We start from the raw sequence: 19,858 nt of genomic DNA on the forward strand, positions 1-19,858 counted from the left end.
TTCATCCTCCTATCATTTACGGTTACAAAGTAGAAGTGCTAACAATGATTTCTGCGAAAGGTCCAATAACTCCGTAAGGGGTCAAAGTTCAATTACGCAGGGTGAACTGTATTCGTTTCTCAAGAAGTACTATATGATGGACTATAAAGTTTTTCGATAAGTCTTAAGACGAAGATTTTTTTTGACGGCAGGAAAATAATAATAACTAGTGATCCTAATTGTTCGTGAACAATTAGAGGGCTTTCCACCTACATTGATTTAAAAAAAAAGATATTTAAGAATATTTAAGATGATGAACGAAACTCAAAACGACCTTGAAAATTTAAATAATAATTTTCACGATGACCTTGACCTTTGACCTTGACCTCATTTTGAAGGTCAAAGGTCATCGGTCTTAATGCAAGTGATCCCATGTCTCTATCTATATTAATGTAAAAGCTATAAGCTTAAAAAATGTTAATCAAGACATTCAGAGGCAATAATTTGTTTAGGGGTGTTGGATTACTTTCGGTTAGCTTCTCAATGCTAAAATCCGTTGAAAGACCTTGAGAATGAAAAAAAAATAATTTTGATGATGACCTTGACCTTTGACCTTGACCTCATTTTGAAGGTCAAAGGTCATCGGTCTTAATGCAAGTGGTCCCATGTCTCTATCTATATTAATATAAAAGTTATAGGCTTAGATAATGATATTGGAGACTTCCAGGGGCAATAACTATGCTTAAGGGTTTACGTATCCCTTTGATTATTTTTTCTTTGCAAGAGGGTTTTACTGTGAATTCATTAGCGAAGGTTTCGTGTCTCTATGACTTTCCCTTAAGTAGGAGTAGCGATAACAAGGTTTTCGACGCGAGTCTCCGAAATTCACAGGAGGGTCAAAGTTCAAAGTTGAAATGCATACTATCAAAAGTCAATACTTACTCATATAATATTTCAACGCTATCTTAAGCAGGAAAGAGAGTATAAAAAGTGCTATTTTTTCCTCTTTTCTGATGACCTTGACCTTTGACCTTGACCTAATTTTCAAGGTCAAAGGTCACCGATCCTATTCCAGTTGGTCCCATGTCTCTACGACAAACCGTTCTCAAGCTCGACATGTTTTACGAATAAATCGCAAAACATGAGGGGGCATTAACTCCCTTTAGGGGACACCGAATCCCTTCATTTGAAATTCTTCGCTTCTACTAATTACCCTCTATGTTTTAGAAAAGGTTTCATCCTCCTATCATTTACGGTTACAAAGTAGAAGTGCTAACAATGATTTCTGCGAAAGGTCCAATAACTCCGTAAGGGGTCAAAGTTCAATTACGCAGGGTGAACTGTATTCGTTTCTCAAGAAGTACTACATGATGGACTATAAAGTTTTTCGATAAGTCTTAAGACGAAGATTTTTTTTGACGGCAGGAAAATAATAATAATAATAATAAACAGAACAATAACAATAGGACTTTCCACTGAAAGGTGGAAAGCCCTAATAAACAGAACAATAACAATAGGACTTTCCACAGAAAGGTGGAAAGCCCTAATAATAACTAGTGATCCTAATTGTTCGCGAACAATTAGAGGGCTTCCCACCTTCTAGCGGTTTTTCAGTAGTGTTGAAATGCTAAAAGCCCCCCCCCCCCCCTACCCCATCCCACCCTCACCCAAAAAAAAAAAAAAAAAAAAAATTGATTTGGCTAGAAAAGAAATTCAAATTTGCCGCCTAAATTTGAGTGTTGAGGTGTGTTCAATGCTTGGTTTCGCATTAAGTACCCGTCAAATTTGAGGGAGAAAAGGGGTGTGGGTGTTGGGTAGCCAGCACATATGCACATATCAGGTAAAAGTGTAATGGGACTTGTGCAGGTGTTTGGGGTGACTTTAGACCTGTTAGATGTGATATTTGGAGGTGCAAAGAAACCGGATGTGCCATTTTCCTAGATTGTAGTAACTGCTGGTGCATGCTGGGAGTCTATACAAGCCTCATGTTGTCAGATGTTGTGAAGATGCACTGGATTTGACCGTGTGTGTTGTGGATTGTGGAATTGAATATACAGTTTGTAATGGCTCATCCTATGTGTTCTAATTCACGGAGACAATGTCTTTCAGTCATTTCACCCAAGGAGGCATGCATATACGGATTGATAGGCTTTGACAACAAACAACCAAAATGGCGGCCGGTGAATTAGAAAGTGTCTGAGTGCATGTAGGATATCTGAACGGAGAATAGGAGTACTGCATCCCATCTGATCCTGCAGGTAAGTGTTTATTTGTTTACAATGACAGTCGGGATGGAATGTCAATGAGTTCAACTGTCGAGTAAAGTTGCATCATCATTATAAAAAAAAAACAACTTAGTCTTTATGTTGATGCAGGCAGACAATTGAATCTGGCCTATGTCTTTTCATGAATGTAAATGGAATTCATGTTTGATTGACAAGACAGTCAAGAAATGGAAGAAGTGGGTGTAGGTCAGATGTGTAGGTGTAGGTCAGATTAGCTAGAATCCTGTAATTGTTGCATGGCATGAGACCGGTCAAAATAGTGTATTGAAACAGCTGATCACAATCAGATCACTTGAAGGGTGGGGGATTTCTTCCTTGGGGACGACAGGCGTGATGGGTGGGTTGGCCTTACTCGTGGAGACTGGCCCCTGGATGCGTGACCTTGACCTTTGACCTTGACCCACTTTCAAGGTCAAACCTCAAAAATCCTGTTGTTGGGCATGAAACCGGTCAAAATAGTGTATTATAAACAGCTGATGACAGACAGATCACTTGAAGGGTGGGGGGTTTCTTCCTTGGGGACGACAGGCGTGATGGGTGGGTTGGCCTTACTCGTGGAGACTGGCCCCTGGATGCGTGACCTTGACCTTTGACCTTGACCCACTTTCAAGGTCAAACCTCAAAAACACATGGGGGAGAAAGTGTGACCTTGACCTTTGACCTTGACCTCATTTTGAAGGTCAGAGAGGTCACGGGGCTTCGTTTAAGTGGTCCCGCATCCCTATCTACATCCGTGAAGAAGTTGTGGGCTCGAACGACGACGTCGGAGACTTTCGGGGGCGAGAACCGTGCTTCGGGGTTCTCGGTTTCCCTCGGTCAACTTTTCTGTGCGAGAGCGTTTCATCTGGAATTCGTCGGCGAAGGTCTCGCCTCTCCACGACTTGCGGTCTAGTGAGAGTAGCGATAACGGGGTCTTCGACGTTAAGTCGCCGCCATTCGCAGAGTGGTCAAAGTTCAGAGTTGACATTCGTGATGCCGAGACTGGTCCAAAATTCCTTGCTGACCCATGTGATATTTCGATGCTATCTGAAGCGTGAAAGAGCGTATAAAAAGTGCCATTTTCTGGCCATTCTGGATGACCTTGACCTTTGACCTTGACCTACTTTTTCAAGGTCAAGGTCACCCAACCCGTCCCAGTGGGTTCCGTCTCTCTACGACGAAGACTTTAGGAGTCGTCAATTTGTAGGGGACAAATCGCAAAACATGAGGGGGCATTAACTCCCTTTAGGGGACACCGAATCCCTTCATTTGAAATTCTTCGCTTCTACTAATTACCCTCTATGTTTTAGAAAAGGTTTCATCCTCCTATCATTTACGGTTACAAAGTAGAAGTGCTAACAATGATTTCTGCGAAAGGTCCAATAACTCCGTAAGGGGTCAAAGTTCAATTACGCAGGGTGAACTGTATTCGTTTCTCAAGAAGTACTACATGATGGACTATAAAGTTTTTCGATAAGTCTTAAGACGAAGATTTTTTTTGACGGCAGGAAAATAATAATAATAATAATAAACAGAACAATAACAATAGGACTTTCCACTGAAAGGTGGAAAGCCCTAATAAACAGAACAATAACAATAGGACTTTCCACAGAAAGGTGGAAAGCCCTAATAATAACTAGTGATCCTAATTGTTCGCGAACAATTAGAGGGCTTCCCACCTTCTAGCGGTTTTTCAGTAGTGTTGAAATGCTAAAAGCCCCCCCCCCCCCCTACCCCATCCCACCCTCACCCAAAAAAAAAAAAAAAAAAAAAATTGATTTGGCTAGAAAAGAAATTCAAATTTGCCGCCTAAATTTGAGTGTTGAGGTGTGTTCAATGCTTGGTTTCGCATTAAGTACCCGTCAAATTTGAGGGAGAAAAGGGGTGTGGGTGTTGGGTAGCCAGCACATATGCACATATCAGGTAAAAGTGTAATGGGACTTGTGCAGGTGTTTGGGGTGACTTTAGACCTGTTAGATGTGATATTTGGAGGTGCAAAGAAACCGGATGTGCCATTTTCCTAGATTGTAGTAACTGCTGGTGCATGCTGGGAGTCTATACAAGCCTCATGTTGTCAGATGTTGTGAAGATGCACTGGATTTGACCGTGTGTGTTGTGGATTGTGGAATTGAATATACAGTTTGTAATGGCTCATCCTATGTGTTCTAATTCACGGAGACAATGTCTTTCAGTCATTTCACCCAAGGAGGCATGCATATACGGATTGATAGGCTTTGACAACAAACAACCAAAATGGCGGCCGGTGAATTAGAAAGTGTCTGAGTGCATGTAGGATATCTGAACGGAGAATAGGAGTACTGCATCCCATCTGATCCTGCAGGTAAGTGTTTATTTGTTTACAATGACAGTCGGGATGGAATGTCAATGAGTTCAACTGTCGAGTAAAGTTGCATCATCATTATAAAAAAAAAACAACTTAGTCTTTATGTTGATGCAGGCAGACAATTGAATCTGGCCTATGTCTTTTCATGAATGTAAATGGAATTCATGTTTGATTGACAAGACAGTCAAGAAATGGAAGAAGTGGGTGTAGGTCAGATGTGTAGGTGTAGGTCAGATTAGCTAGAATCCTGTAATTGTTGCATGGCATGAGACCGGTCAAAATAGTGTATTGAAACAGCTGATCACAATCAGATCACTTGAAGGGTGGGGGATTTCTTCCTTGGGGACGACAGGCGTGATGGGTGGGTTGGCCTTACTCGTGGAGACTGGCCCCTGGATGCGTGACCTTGACCTTTGACCTTGACCCACTTTCAAGGTCAAACCTCAAAAATCCTGTTGTTGGGCATGAAACCGGTCAAAATAGTGTATTATAAACAGCTGATGACAGACAGATCACTTGAAGGGTGGGGGGTTTCTTCCTTGGGGACGACAGGCGTGATGGGTGGGTTGGCCTTACTCGTGGAGACTGGCCCCTGGATGCGTGACCTTGACCTTTGACCTTGACCCACTTTCAAGGTCAAACCTCAAAAACACATGGGGGAGAAAGTGTGACCTTGACCTTTGACCTTGACCTCATTTTGAAGGTCAGAGAGGTCACGGGGCTTCGTTTAAGTGGTCCCGCATCCCTATCTACATCCGTGAAGAAGTTGTGGGCTCGAACGACGACGTCGGAGACTTTCGGGGGCGAGAACCGTGCTTCGGGGTTCTCGGTTTCCCTCGGTCAACTTTTCTGTGCGAGAGCGTTTCATCTGGAATTCGTCGGCGAAGGTCTCGCCTCTCCACGACTTGCGGTCTAGTGAGAGTAGCGATAACGGGGTCTTCGACGTTAAGTCGCCGCCATTCGCAGAGTGGTCAAAGTTCAGAGTTGACATTCGTGATGCCGAGACTGGTCCAAAATTCCTTGCTGACCCATGTGATATTTCGATGCTATCTGAAGCGTGAAAGAGCGTATAAAAAGTGCCATTTTCTGGCCATTCTGGATGACCTTGACCTTTGACCTTGACCTACTTTTTCAAGGTCAAGGTCACCCAACCCGTCCCAGTGGGTTCCGTCTCTCTACGACGAAGACTTTAGGAGTCGTCAATTTGTAGGGGACAAATCGCAAAACATGAGGGGGCATTAACTCCCTTTAGGGGACACCGAATCCCTTCATTTGAAATTCTTCGCTTCTACTAATTACCCTCTATGTTTTAGAAAAGGTTTCATCCTCCTATCATTTACGGTTACAAAGTAGAAGTGCTAACAATGATTTCTGCGAAAGGTCCAATAACTCCGTAAGGGGTCAAAGTTCAATTACGCAGGGTGAACTGTATTCGTTTCTCAAGAAGTACTACATGATGGACTATAAAGTTTTTCGATAAGTCTTAAGACGAAGATTTTTTTTGACGGCAGGAAAATAATAATAATAATAATAAACAGAACAATAACAATAGGACTTTCCACTGAAAGGTGGAAAGCCCTAATAAACAGAACAATAACAATAGGACTTTCCACAGAAAGGTGGAAAGCCCTAATAATAACTAGTGATCCTAATTGTTCGCGAACAATTAGAGGGCTTCCCACCTTCTAGCGGTTTTTCAGTAGTGTTGAAATGCTAAAAGCCCCCCCCCCCCCCTACCCCATCCCACCCTCACCCAAAAAAAAAAAAAAAAAAAAAATTGATTTGGCTAGAAAAGAAATTCAAATTTGCCGCCTAAATTTGAGTGTTGAGGTGTGTTCAATGCTTGGTTTCGCATTAAGTACCCGTCAAATTTGAGGGAGAAAAGGGGTGTGGGTGTTGGGTAGCCAGCACATATGCACATATCAGGTAAAAGTGTAATGGGACTTGTGCAGGTGTTTGGGGTGACTTTAGACCTGTTAGATGTGATATTTGGAGGTGCAAAGAAACCGGATGTGCCATTTTCCTAGATTGTAGTAACTGCTGGTGCATGCTGGGAGTCTATACAAGCCTCATGTTGTCAGATGTTGTGAAGATGCACTGGATTTGACCGTGTGTGTTGTGGATTGTGGAATTGAATATACAGTTTGTAATGGCTCATCCTATGTGTTCTAATTCACGGAGACAATGTCTTTCAGTCATTTCACCCAAGGAGGCATGCATATACGGATTGATAGGCTTTGACAACAAACAACCAAAATGGCGGCCGGTGAATTAGAAAGTGTCTGAGTGCATGTAGGATATCTGAACGGAGAATAGGAGTACTGCATCCCATCTGATCCTGCAGGTAAGTGTTTATTTGTTTACAATGACAGTCGGGATGGAATGTCAATGAGTTCAACTGTCGAGTAAAGTTGCATCATCATTATAAAAAAAAAACAACTTAGTCTTTATGTTGATGCAGGCAGACAATTGAATCTGGCCTATGTCTTTTCATGAATGTAAATGGAATTCATGTTTGATTGACAAGACAGTCAAGAAATGGAAGAAGTGGGTGTAGGTCAGATGTGTAGGTGTAGGTCAGATTAGCTAGAATCCTGTAATTGTTGCATGGCATGAGACCGGTCAAAATAGTGTATTGAAACAGCTGATCACAATCAGATCACTTGAAGGGTGGGGGATTTCTTCCTTGGGGACGACAGGCGTGATGGGTGGGTTGGCCTTACTCGTGGAGACTGGCCCCTGGATGCGTGACCTTGACCTTTGACCTTGACCCACTTTCAAGGTCAAACCTCAAAAATCCTGTTGTTGGGCATGAAACCGGTCAAAATAGTGTATTATAAACAGCTGATGACAGACAGATCACTTGAAGGGTGGGGGGTTTCTTCCTTGGGGACGACAGGCGTGATGGGTGGGTTGGCCTTACTCGTGGAGACTGGCCCCTGGATGCGTGACCTTGACCTTTGACCTTGACCCACTTTCAAGGTCAAACCTCAAAAACACATGGGGGAGAAAGTGTGACCTTGACCTTTGACCTTGACCTCATTTTGAAGGTCAGAGAGGTCACGGGGCTTCGTTTAAGTGGTCCCGCATCCCTATCTACATCCGTGAAGAAGTTGTGGGCTCGAACGACGACGTCGGAGACTTTCGGGGGCGAGAACCGTGCTTCGGGGTTCTCGGTTTCCCTCGGTCAACTTTTCTGTGCGAGAGCGTTTCATCTGGAATTCGTCGGCGAAGGTCTCGCCTCTCCACGACTTGCGGTCTAGTGAGAGTAGCGATAACGGGGTCTTCGACGTTAAGTCGCCGCCATTCGCAGAGTGGTCAAAGTTCAGAGTTGACATTCGTGATGCCGAGACTGGTCCAAAATTCCTTGCTGACCCATGTGATATTTCGATGCTATCTGAAGCGTGAAAGAGCGTATAAAAAGTGCCATTTTCTGGCCATTCTGGATGACCTTGACCTTTGACCTTGACCTACTTTTTCAAGGTCAAGGTCACCCAACCCGTCCCAGTGGGTTCCGTCTCTCTACGACGAAGACTTTAGGAGTCGTCAATTTGTAGGGGACAAATCGCAAAACATGAGGGGGCATTAACTCCCTTTAGGGGACACCGAATCCCTTCATTTGAAATTCTTCGCTTCTACTAATTACCCTCTATGTTTTAGAAAAGGTTTCATCCTCCTATCATTTACGGTTACAAAGTAGAAGTGCTAACAATGATTTCTGCGAAAGGTCCAATAACTCCGTAAGGGGTCAAAGTTCAATTACGCAGGGTGAACTGTATTCGTTTCTCAAGAAGTACTACATGATGGACTATAAAGTTTTTCGATAAGTCTTAAGACGAAGATTTTTTTTGACGGCAGGAAAATAATAATAATAATAATAAACAGAACAATAACAATAGGACTTTCCACTGAAAGGTGGAAAGCCCTAATAAACAGAACAATAACAATAGGACTTTCCACAGAAAGGTGGAAAGCCCTAATAATAACTAGTGATCCTAATTGTTCGCGAACAATTAGAGGGCTTCCCACCTTCTAGCGGTTTTTCAGTAGTGTTGAAATGCTAAAAGCCCCCCCCCCCCCCTACCCCATCCCACCCTCACCCAAAAAAAAAAAAAAAAAAAAAATTGATTTGGCTAGAAAAGAAATTCAAATTTGCCGCCTAAATTTGAGTGTTGAGGTGTGTTCAATGCTTGGTTTCGCATTAAGTACCCGTCAAATTTGAGGGAGAAAAGGGGTGTGGGTGTTGGGTAGCCAGCACATATGCACATATCAGGTAAAAGTGTAATGGGACTTGTGCAGGTGTTTGGGGTGACTTTAGACCTGTTAGATGTGATATTTGGAGGTGCAAAGAAACCGGATGTGCCATTTTCCTAGATTGTAGTAACTGCTGGTGCATGCTGGGAGTCTATACAAGCCTCATGTTGTCAGATGTTGTGAAGATGCACTGGATTTGACCGTGTGTGTTGTGGATTGTGGAATTGAATATACAGTTTGTAATGGCTCATCCTATGTGTTCTAATTCACGGAGACAATGTCTTTCAGTCATTTCACCCAAGGAGGCATGCATATACGGATTGATAGGCTTTGACAACAAACAACCAAAATGGCGGCCGGTGAATTAGAAAGTGTCTGAGTGCATGTAGGATATCTGAACGGAGAATAGGAGTACTGCATCCCATCTGATCCTGCAGGTAAGTGTTTATTTGTTTACAATGACAGTCGGGATGGAATGTCAATGAGTTCAACTGTCGAGTAAAGTTGCATCATCATTATAAAAAAAAAACAACTTAGTCTTTATGTTGATGCAGGCAGACAATTGAATCTGGCCTATGTCTTTTCATGAATGTAAATGGAATTCATGTTTGATTGACAAGACAGTCAAGAAATGGAAGAAGTGGGTGTAGGTCAGATGTGTAGGTGTAGGTCAGATTAGCTAGAATCCTGTAATTGTTGCATGGCATGAGACCGGTCAAAATAGTGTATTGAAACAGCTGATCACAATCAGATCACTTGAAGGGTGGGGGATTTCTTCCTTGGGGACGACAGGCGTGATGGGTGGGTTGGCCTTACTCGTGGAGACTGGCCCCTGGATGCGTGACCTTGACCTTTGACCTTGACCCACTTTCAAGGTCAAACCTCAAAAATCCTGTTGTTGGGCATGAAACCGGTCAAAATAGTGTATTATAAACAGCTGATGACAGACAGATCACTTGAAGGGTGGGGGGTTTCTTCCTTGGGGACGACAGGCGTGATGGGTGGGTTGGCCTTACTCGTGGAGACTGGCCCCTGGATGCGTGACCTTGACCTTTGACCTTGACCCACTTTCAAGGTCAAACCTCAAAAACACATGGGGGAGAAAGTGTGACCTTGACCTTTGACCTTGACCTCATTTTGAAGGTCAGAGAGGTCACGGGGCTTCGTTTAAGTGGTCCCGCATCCCTATCTACATCCGTGAAGAAGTTGTGGGCTCGAACGACGACGTCGGAGACTTTCGGGGGCGAGAACCGTGCTTCGGGGTTCTCGGTTTCCCTCGGTCAACTTTTCTGTGCGAGAGCGTTTCATCTGGAATTCGTCGGCGAAGGTCTCGCCTCTCCACGACTTGCGGTCTAGTGAGAGTAGCGATAACGGGGTCTTCGACGTTAAGTCGCCGCCATTCGCAGAGTGGTCAAAGTTCAGAGTTGACATTCGTGATGCCGAGACTGGTCCAAAATTCCTTGCTGACCCATGTGATATTTCGATGCTATCTGAAGCGTGAAAGAGCGTATAAAAAGTGCCATTTTCTGGCCATTCTGGATGACCTTGACCTTTGACCTTGACCTACTTTTTCAAGGTCAAGGTCACCCAACCCGTCCCAGTGGGTTCCGTCTCTCTACGACGAAGACTTTAGGAGTCGTCAATTTGTAGGGGACAAATCGCAAAACATGAGGGGGCATTAACTCCCTTTAGGGGACACCGAATCCCTTCATTTGAAATTCTTCGCTTCTACTAATTACCCTCTATGTTTTAGAAAAGGTTTCATCCTCCTATCATTTACGGTTACAAAGTAGAAGTGCTAACAATGATTTCTGCGAAAGGTCCAATAACTCCGTAAGGGGTCAAAGTTCAATTACGCAGGGTGAACTGTATTCGTTTCTCAAGAAGTACTACATGATGGACTATAAAGTTTTTCGATAAGTCTTAAGACGAAGATTTTTTTTGACGGCAGGAAAATAATAATAATAATAATAAACAGAACAATAACAATAGGACTTTCCACTGAAAGGTGGAAAGCCCTAATAAACAGAACAATAACAATAGGACTTTCCACAGAAAGGTGGAAAGCCCTAATAATAACTAGTGATCCTAATTGTTCGCGAACAATTAGAGGGCTTCCCACCTTCTAGCGGTTTTTCAGTAGTGTTGAAATGCTAAAAGCCCCCCCCCCCCCCTACCCCATCCCACCCTCACCCAAAAAAAAAAAAAAAAAAAAAATTGATTTGGCTAGAAAAGAAATTCAAATTTGCCGCCTAAATTTGAGTGTTGAGGTGTGTTCAATGCTTGGTTTCGCATTAAGTACCCGTCAAATTTGAGGGAGAAAAGGGGTGTGGGTGTTGGGTAGCCAGCACATATGCACATATCAGGTAAAAGTGTAATGGGACTTGTGCAGGTGTTTGGGGTGACTTTAGACCTGTTAGATGTGATATTTGGAGGTGCAAAGAAACCGGATGTGCCATTTTCCTAGATTGTAGTAACTGCTGGTGCATGCTGGGAGTCTATACAAGCCTCATGTTGTCAGATGTTGTGAAGATGCACTGGATTTGACCGTGTGTGTTGTGGATTGTGGAATTGAATATACAGTTTGTAATGGCTCATCCTATGTGTTCTAATTCACGGAGACAATGTCTTTCAGTCATTTCACCCAAGGAGGCATGCATATACGGATTGATAGGCTTTGACAACAAACAACCAAAATGGCGGCCGGTGAATTAGAAAGTGTCTGAGTGCATGTAGGATATCTGAACGGAGAATAGGAGTACTGCATCCCATCTGATCCTGCAGGTAAGTGTTTATTTGTTTACAATGACAGTCGGGATGGAATGTCAATGAGTTCAACTGTCGAGTAAAGTTGCATCATCATTATAAAAAAAAAACAACTTAGTCTTTATGTTGATGCAGGCAGACAATTGAATCTGGCCTATGTCTTTTCATGAATGTAAATGGAATTCATGTTTGATTGACAAGACAGTCAAGAAATGGAAGAAGTGGGTGTAGGTCAGATGTGTAGGTGTAGGTCAGATTAGCTAGAATCCTGTAATTGTTGCATGGCATGAGACCGGTCAAAATAGTGTATTGAAACAGCTGATCACAATCAGATCACTTGAAGGGTGGGGGATTTCTTCCTTGGGGACGACAGGCGTGATGGGTGGGTTGGCCTTACTCGTGGAGACTGGCCCCTGGATGCGTGACCTTGACCTTTGACCTTGACCCACTTTCAAGGTCAAACCTCAAAAATCCTGTTGTTGGGCATGAAACCGGTCAAAATAGTGTATTATAAACAGCTGATGACAGACAGATCACTTGAAGGGTGGGGGGTTTCTTCCTTGGGGACGACAGGCGTGATGGGTGGGTTGGCCTTACTCGTGGAGACTGGCCCCTGGATGCGTGACCTTGACCTTTGACCTTGACCCACTTTCAAGGTCAAACCTCAAAAACACATGGGGGAGAAAGTGTGACCTTGACCTTTGACCTTGACCTCATTTTGAAGGTCAGAGAGGTCACGGGGCTTCGTTTAAGTGGTCCCGCATCCCTATCTACATCCGTGAAGAAGTTGTGGGCTCGAACGACGACGTCGGAGACTTTCGGGGGCGAGAACCGTGCTTCGGGGTTCTCGGTTTCCCTCGGTCAACTTTTCTGTGCGAGAGCGTTTCATCTGGAATTCGTCGGCGAAGGTCTCGCCTCTCCACGACTTGCGGTCTAGTGAGAGTAGCGATAACGGGGTCTTCGACGTTAAGTCGCCGCCATTCGCAGAGTGGTCAAAGTTCAGAGTTGACATTCGTGATGCCGAGACTGGTCCAAAATTCCTTGCTGACCCATGTGATATTTCGATGCTATCTGAAGCGTGAAAGAGCGTATAAAAAGTGCCATTTTCTGGCCATTCTGGATGACCTTGACCTTTGACCTTGACCTACTTTTTCAAGGTCAAGGTCACCCAACCCGTCCCAGTGGGTTCCGTCTCTCTACGACGAAGACTTTAGGAGTCGTCAATTTGTAGGGGACAAATCGCAAAACATGAGGGGGCATTAACTCCCTTTAGGGGACACCGAATCCCTTCATTTGAAATTCTTCGCTTCTACTAATTACCCTCTATGTTTTAGAAAAGGTTTCATCCTCCTATCATTTACGGTTACAAAGTAGAAGTGCTAACAATGATTTCTGCGAAAGGTCCAATAACTCCGTAAGGGGTCAAAGTTCAATTACGCAGGGTGAACTGTATTCGTTTCTCAAGAAGTACTACATGATGGACTATAAAGTTTTTCGATAAGTCTTAAGACGAAGATTTTTTTTGACGGCAGGAAAATAATAATAATAATAATAAACAGAACAATAACAATAGGACTTTCCACTGAAAGGTGGAAAGCCCTAATAAACAGAACAATAACAATAGGACTTTCCACAGAAAGGTGGAAAGCCCTAATAATAACTAGTGATCCTAATTGTTCGCGAACAATTAGAGGGCTTCCCACCTTCTAGCGGTTTTTCAGTAGTGTTGAAATGCTAAAAGCCCCCCCCCCCCCCTACCCCATCCCACCCTCACCCAAAAAAAAAAAAAAAAAAAAAATTGATTTGGCTAGAAAAGAAATTCAAATTTGCCGCCTAAATTTGAGTGTTGAGGTGTGTTCAATGCTTGGTTTCGCATTAAGTACCCGTCAAATTTGAGGGAGAAAAGGGGTGTGGGTGTTGGGTAGCCAGCACATATGCACATATCAGGTAAAAGTGTAATGGGACTTGTGCAGGTGTTTGGGGTGACTTTAGACCTGTTAGATGTGATATTTGGAGGTGCAAAGAAACCGGATGTGCCATTTTCCTAGATTGTAGTAACTGCTGGTGCATGCTGGGAGTCTATACAAGCCTCATGTTGTCAGATGTTGTGAAGATGCACTGGATTTGACCGTGTGTGTTGTGGATTGTGGAATTGAATATACAGTTTGTAATGGCTCATCCTATGTGTTCTAATTCACGGAGACAATGTCTTTCAGTCATTTCACCCAAGGAGGCATGCATATACGGATTGATAGGCTTTGACAACAAACAACCAAAATGGCGGCCGGTGAATTAGAAAGTGTCTGAGTGCATGTAGGATATCTGAACGGAGAATAGGAGTACTGCATCCCATCTGATCCTGCAGGTAAGTGTTTATTTGTTTACAATGACAGTCGGGATGGAATGTCAATGAGTTCAACTGTCGAGTAAAGTTGCATCATCATTATAAAAAAAAAACAACTTAGTCTTTATGTTGATGCAGGCAGACAATTGAATCTGGCCTATGTCTTTTCATGAATGTAAATGGAATTCATGTTTGATTGACAAGACAGTCAAGAAATGGAAGAAGTGGGTGTAGGTCAGATGTGTAGGTGTAGGTCAGATTAGCTAGAATCCTGTAATTGTTGCATGGCATGAGACCGGTCAAAATAGTGTATTGAAACAGCTGATCACAATCAGATCACTTGAAGGGTGGGGGATTTCTTCCTTGGGGACGACAGGCGTGATGGGTGGGTTGGCCTTACTCGTGGAGACTGGCCCCTGGATGCGTGACCTTGACCTTTGACCTTGACCCACTTTCAAGGTCAAACCTCAAAAATCCTGTTGTTGGGCATGAAACCGGTCAAAATAGTGTATTATAAACAGCTGATGACAGACAGATCACTTGAAGGGTGGGGGGTTTCTTCCTTGGGGACGACAGGCGTGATGGGTGGGTTGGCCTTACTCGTGGAGACTGGCCCCTGGATGCGTGACCTTGACCTTTGACCTTGACCCACTTTCAAGGTCAAACCTCAAAAACACATGGGGGAGAAAGTGTGACCTTGACCTTTGACCTTGACCTCATTTTGAAGGTCAGAGAGGTCACGGGGCTTCGTTTAAGTGGTCCCGCATCCCTATCTACATCCGTGAAGAAGTTGTGGGCTCGAACGACGACGTCGGAGACTTTCGGGGGCGAGAACCGTGCTTCGGGGTTCTCGGTTTCCCTCGGTCAACTTTTCTGTGCGAGAGCGTTTCATCTGGAATTCGTCGGCGAAGGTCTCGCCTCTCCACGACTTGCGGTCTAGTGAGAGTAGCGATAACGGGGTCTTCGACGTTAAGTCGCCGCCATTCGCAGAGTGGTCAAAGTTCAGAGTTGACATTCGTGATGCCGAGACTGGTCCAAAATTCCTTGCTGACCCATGTGATATTTCGATGCTATCTGAAGCGTGAAAGAGCGTATAAAAAGTGCCATTTTCTGGCCATTCTGGATGACCTTGACCTTTGACCTTGACCTACTTTTTCAAGGTCAAGGTCACCCAACCCGTCCCAGTGGGTTCCGTCTCTCTACGACGAAGACTTTAGGAGTCGTCAATTTGTAGGGGACAAATCGCAAAACATGAGGGGGCATTAACTCCCTTTAGGGGACACCGAATCCCTTCATTTGAAATTCTTCGCTTCTACTAATTACCCTCTATGTTTTAGAAAAGGTTTCATCCTCCTATCATTTACGGTTACAAAGTAGAAGTGCTAACAATGATTTCTGCGAAAGGTCCAATAACTCCGTAAGGGGTCAAAGTTCAATTACGCAGGGTGAACTGTATTCGTTTCTCAAGAAGTACTACATGATGGACTATAAAGTTTTTCGATAAGTCTTAAGACGAAGATTTTTTTTGACGGCAGGAAAATAATAATAATAATAATAAACAGAACAATAACAATAGGACTTTCCACTGAAAGGTGGAAAGCCCTAATAAACAGAACAATAACAATAGGACTTTCCACAGAAAGGTGGAAAGCCCTAATAATAACTAGTGATCCTAATTGTTCGCGAACAATTAGAGGGCTTCCCACCTTCTAGCGGTTTTTCAGTAGTGTTGAAATGCTAAAAGCCCCCCCCCCCCCCTACCCCATCCCACCCTCACCCAAAAAAAAAAAAAAAAAAAAAATTGATTTGGCTAGAAAAGAAATTCAAATTTGCCGCCTAAATTTGAGTGTTGAGGTGTGTTCAATGCTTGGTTTCGCATTAAGTACCCGTCAAATTTGAGGGAGAAAAGGGGTGTGGGTGTTGGGTAGCCAGCACATATGCACATATCAGGTAAAAGTGTAATGGGACTTGTGCAGGTGTTTGGGGTGACTTTAGACCTGTTAGATGTGATATTTGGAGGTGCAAAGAAACCGGATGTGCCATTTTCCTAGATTGTAGTAACTGCTGGTGCATGCTGGGAGTCTATACAAGCCTCATGTTGTCAGATGTTGTGAAGATGCACTGGATTTGACCGTGTGTGTTGTGGATTGTGGAATTGAATATACAGTTTGTAATGGCTCATCCTATGTGTTCTAATTCACGGAGACAATGTCTTTCAGTCATTTCACCCAAGGAGGCATGCATATACGGATTGATAGGCTTTGACAACAAACAACCAAAATGGCGGCCGGTGAATTAGAAAGTGTCTGAGTGCATGTAGGATATCTGAACGGAGAATAGGAGTACTGCATCCCATCTGATCCTGCAGGTAAGTGTTTATTTGTTTACAATGACAGTCGGGATGGAATGTCAATGAGTTCAACTGTCGAGTAAAGTTGCATCATCATTATAAAAAAAAAACAACTTAGTCTTTATGTTGATGCAGGCAGACAATTGAATCTGGCCTATGTCTTTTCATGAATGTAAATGGAATTCATGTTTGATTGACAAGACAGTCAAGAAATGGAAGAAGTGGGTGTAGGTCAGATGTGTAGGTGTAGGTCAGATTAGCTAGAATCCTGTAATTGTTGCATGGCATGAGACCGGTCAAAATAGTGTATTGAAACAGCTGATCACAATCAGATCACTTGAAGGGTGGGGGATTTCTTCCTTGGGGACGACAGGCGTGATGGGTGGGTTGGCCTTACTCGTGGAGACTGGCCCCTGGATGCGTGACCTTGACCTTTGACCTTGACCCACTTTCAAGGTCAAACCTCAAAAATCCTGTTGTTGGGCATGAAACCGGTCAAAATAGTGTATTATAAACAGCTGATGACAGACAGATCACTTGAAGGGTGGGGGGTTTCTTCCTTGGGGACGACAGGCGTGATGGGTGGGTTGGCCTTACTCGTGGAGACTGGCCCCTGGATGCGTGACCTTGACCTTTGACCTTGACCCACTTTCAAGGTCAAACCTCAAAAACACATGGGGGAGAAAGTGTGACCTTGACCTTTGACCTTGACCTCATTTTGAAGGTCAGAGAGGTCACGGGGCTTCGTTTAAGTGGTCCCGCATCCCTATCTACATCCGTGAAGAAGTTGTGGGCTCGAACGACGACGTCGGAGACTTTCGGGGGCGAGAACCGTGCTTCGGGGTTCTCGGTTTCCCTCGGTCAACTTTTCTGTGCGAGAGCGTTTCATCTGGAATTCGTCGGCGAAGGTCTCGCCTCTCCACGACTTGCGGTCTAGTGAGAGTAGCGATAACGGGGTCTTCGACGTTAAGTCGCCGCCATTCGCAGAGTGGTCAAAGTTCAGAGTTGACATTCGTGATGCCGAGACTGGTCCAAAATTCCTTGCTGACCCATGTGATATTTCGATGCTATCTGAAGCGTGAAAGAGCGTATAAAAAGTGCCATTTTCTGGCCATTCTGGATGACCTTGACCTTTGACCTTGACCTACTTTTTCAAGGTCAAGGTCACCCAACCCGTCCCAGTGGGTTCCGTCTCTCTACGACGAAGACTTTAGGAGTCGTCAATTTGTAGGGGACAAATCGCAAAACATGAGGGGGCATTAACTCCCTTTAGGGGACACCGAATCCCTTCATTTGAAATTCTTCGCTTCTACTAATTACCCTCTATGTTTTAGAAAAGGTTTCATCCTCCTATCATTTACGGTTACAAAGTAGAAGTGCTAACAATGATTTCTGCGAAAGGTCCAATAACTCCGTAAGGGGTCAAAGTTCAATTACGCAGGGTGAACTGTATTCGTTTCTCAAGAAGTACTACATGATGGACTATAAAGTTTTTCGATAAGTCTTAAGACGAAGATTTTTTTTGACGGCAGGAAAATAATAATAATAATAATAAACAGAACAATAACAATAGGACTTTCCACTGAAAGGTGGAAAGCCCTAATAAACAGAACAATAACAATAGGACTTTCCACAGAAAGGTGGAAAGCCCTAATAATAACTAGTGATCCTAATTGTTCGCGAACAATTAGAGGGCTTCCCACCTTCTAGCGGTTTTTCAGTAGTGTTGAAATGCTAAAAGCCCCCCCCCCCCCCTACCCCATCCCACCCTCACCCAAAAAAAAAAAAAAAAAAAAAATTGATTTGGCTAGAAAAGAAATTCAAATTTGCCGCCTAAATTTGAGTGTTGAGGTGTGTTCAATGCTTGGTTTCGCATTAAGTACCCGTCAAATTTGAGGGAGAAAAGGGGTGTGGGTGTTGGGTAGCCAGCACATATGCACATATCAGGTAAAAGTGTAATGGGACTTGTGCAGGTGTTTGGGGTGACTTTAGACCTGTTAGATGTGATATTTGGAGGTGCAAAGAAACCGGATGTGCCATTTTCCTAGATTGTAGTAACTGCTGGTGCATGCTGGGAGTCTATACAAGCCTCATGTTGTCAGATGTTGTGAAGATGCACTGGATTTGACCGTGTGTGTTGTGGATTGTGGAATTGAATATACAGTTTGTAATGGCTCATCCTATGTGTTCTAATTCACGGAGACAATGTCTTTCAGTCATTTCACCCAAGGAGGCATGCATATACGGATTGATAGGCTTTGACAACAAACAACCAAAATGGCGGCCGGTGAATTAGAAAGTGTCTGAGTGCATGTAGGATATCTGAACGGAGAATAGGAGTACTGCATCCCATCTGATCCTGCAGGTAAGTGTTTATTTGTTTACAATGACAGTCGGGATGGAATGTCAATGAGTTCAACTGTCGAGTAAAGTTGCATCATCATTATAAAAAAAAAACAACTTAGTCTTTATGTTGATGCAGGCAGACAATTGAATCTGGCCTATGTCTTTTCATGAATGTAAATGGAATTCATGTTTGATTGACAAGACAGTCAAGAAATGGAAGAAGTGGGTGTAGGTCAGATGTGTAGGTGTAGGTCAGATTAGCTAGAATCCTGTAATTGTTGCATGGCATGAGACCGGTCAAAATAGTGTATTGAAACAGCTGATCACAATCAGATCACTTGAAGGGTGGGGGATTTCTTCCTTGGGGACGACAGGCGTGATGGGTGGGTTGGCCTTACTCGTGGAGACTGGCCCCTGGATGCGTGACCTTGACCTTTGACCTTGACCCACTTTCAAGGTCAAACCTCAAAAATCCTGTTGTTGGGCATGAAACCGGTCAAAATAGTGTATTATAAACAGCTGATGACAGACAGATCACTTGAAGGGTGGGGGGTTTCTTCCTTGGGGACGACAGGCGTGATGGGTGGGTTGGCCTTACTCGTGGAGACTGGCCCCTGGATGCGTGACCTTGACCTTTGACCTTGACCCACTTTCAAGGTCAAACCTCAAAAACACATGGGGGAGAAAGTGTGACCTTGACCTTTGACCTTGACCTCATTTTGAAGGTCAGAGAGGTCACGGGGCTTCGTTTAAGTGGTCCCGCATCCCTATCTACATCCGTGAAGAAGTTGTGGGCTCGAACGACGACGTCGGAGACTTTCGGGGGCGAGAACCGTGCTTCGGGGTTCTCGGTTTCCCTCGGTCAACTTTTCTGTGCGAGAGCGTTTCATCTGGAATTCGTCGGCGAAGGTCTCGCCTCTCCACGACTTGCGGTCTAGTGAGAGTAGCGATAACGGGGTCTTCGACGTTAAGTCGCCGCCATTCGCAGAGTGGTCAAAGTTCAGAGTTGACATTCGTGATGCCGAGACTGGTCCAAAATTCCTTGCTGACCCATGTGATATTTCGATGCTATCTGAAGCGTGAAAGAGCGTATAAAAAGTGCCATTTTCTGGCCATTCTGGATGACCTTGACCTTTGACCTTGACCTACTTTTTCAAGGTCAAGGTCACCCAACCCGTCCCAGTGGGTTCCGTCTCTCTACGACGAAGACT

At 44.0% G+C, this 19,858-nt stretch overlaps 1 long non-coding RNA gene across 5 annotated transcripts in view; it reads left to right on the forward strand.

Annotated features, from left to right (window-relative positions):
- The first annotated feature begins 1,099 nt into the window (after nt 1-1,099).
- LOC130051788 (uncharacterized) overlaps nt 1,100-19,858 on the forward strand; it is a 165,558-nt gene continuing 146,799 nt past the window's right edge. Inside the window, exons 1-9 of one of the 5 annotated variants that reach the window (XR_008800031.1) lie at nt 1,100-1,461; nt 1,513-2,237; nt 4,436-4,584; nt 6,783-6,931; nt 9,130-9,278; nt 11,477-11,625; nt 13,824-13,972; nt 16,171-16,319; nt 18,518-18,666. This is a non-coding gene — a long non-coding RNA (uncharacterized LOC130051788). Of the gene's footprint in view, nt 2,238-4,435; nt 4,585-4,657; nt 6,156-6,206; nt 6,932-9,129; nt 9,279-11,476; nt 11,626-13,823; nt 13,973-16,170; nt 16,320-18,517; nt 18,667-19,858 lie in introns of those variants that run through there. The other 4 variants (XR_008800029.1, XR_008800030.1, XR_008800028.1 and 1 more) reach the window with 4 other exon arrangements.

The sequence above is a fragment of the Ostrea edulis genome, chromosome 2, assembly GCF_947568905.1.
Source record: "Ostrea edulis chromosome 2, xbOstEdul1.1, whole genome shotgun sequence".
NCBI lineage: Eukaryota > Metazoa > Mollusca > Bivalvia > Ostreida > Ostreidae > Ostrea > Ostrea edulis.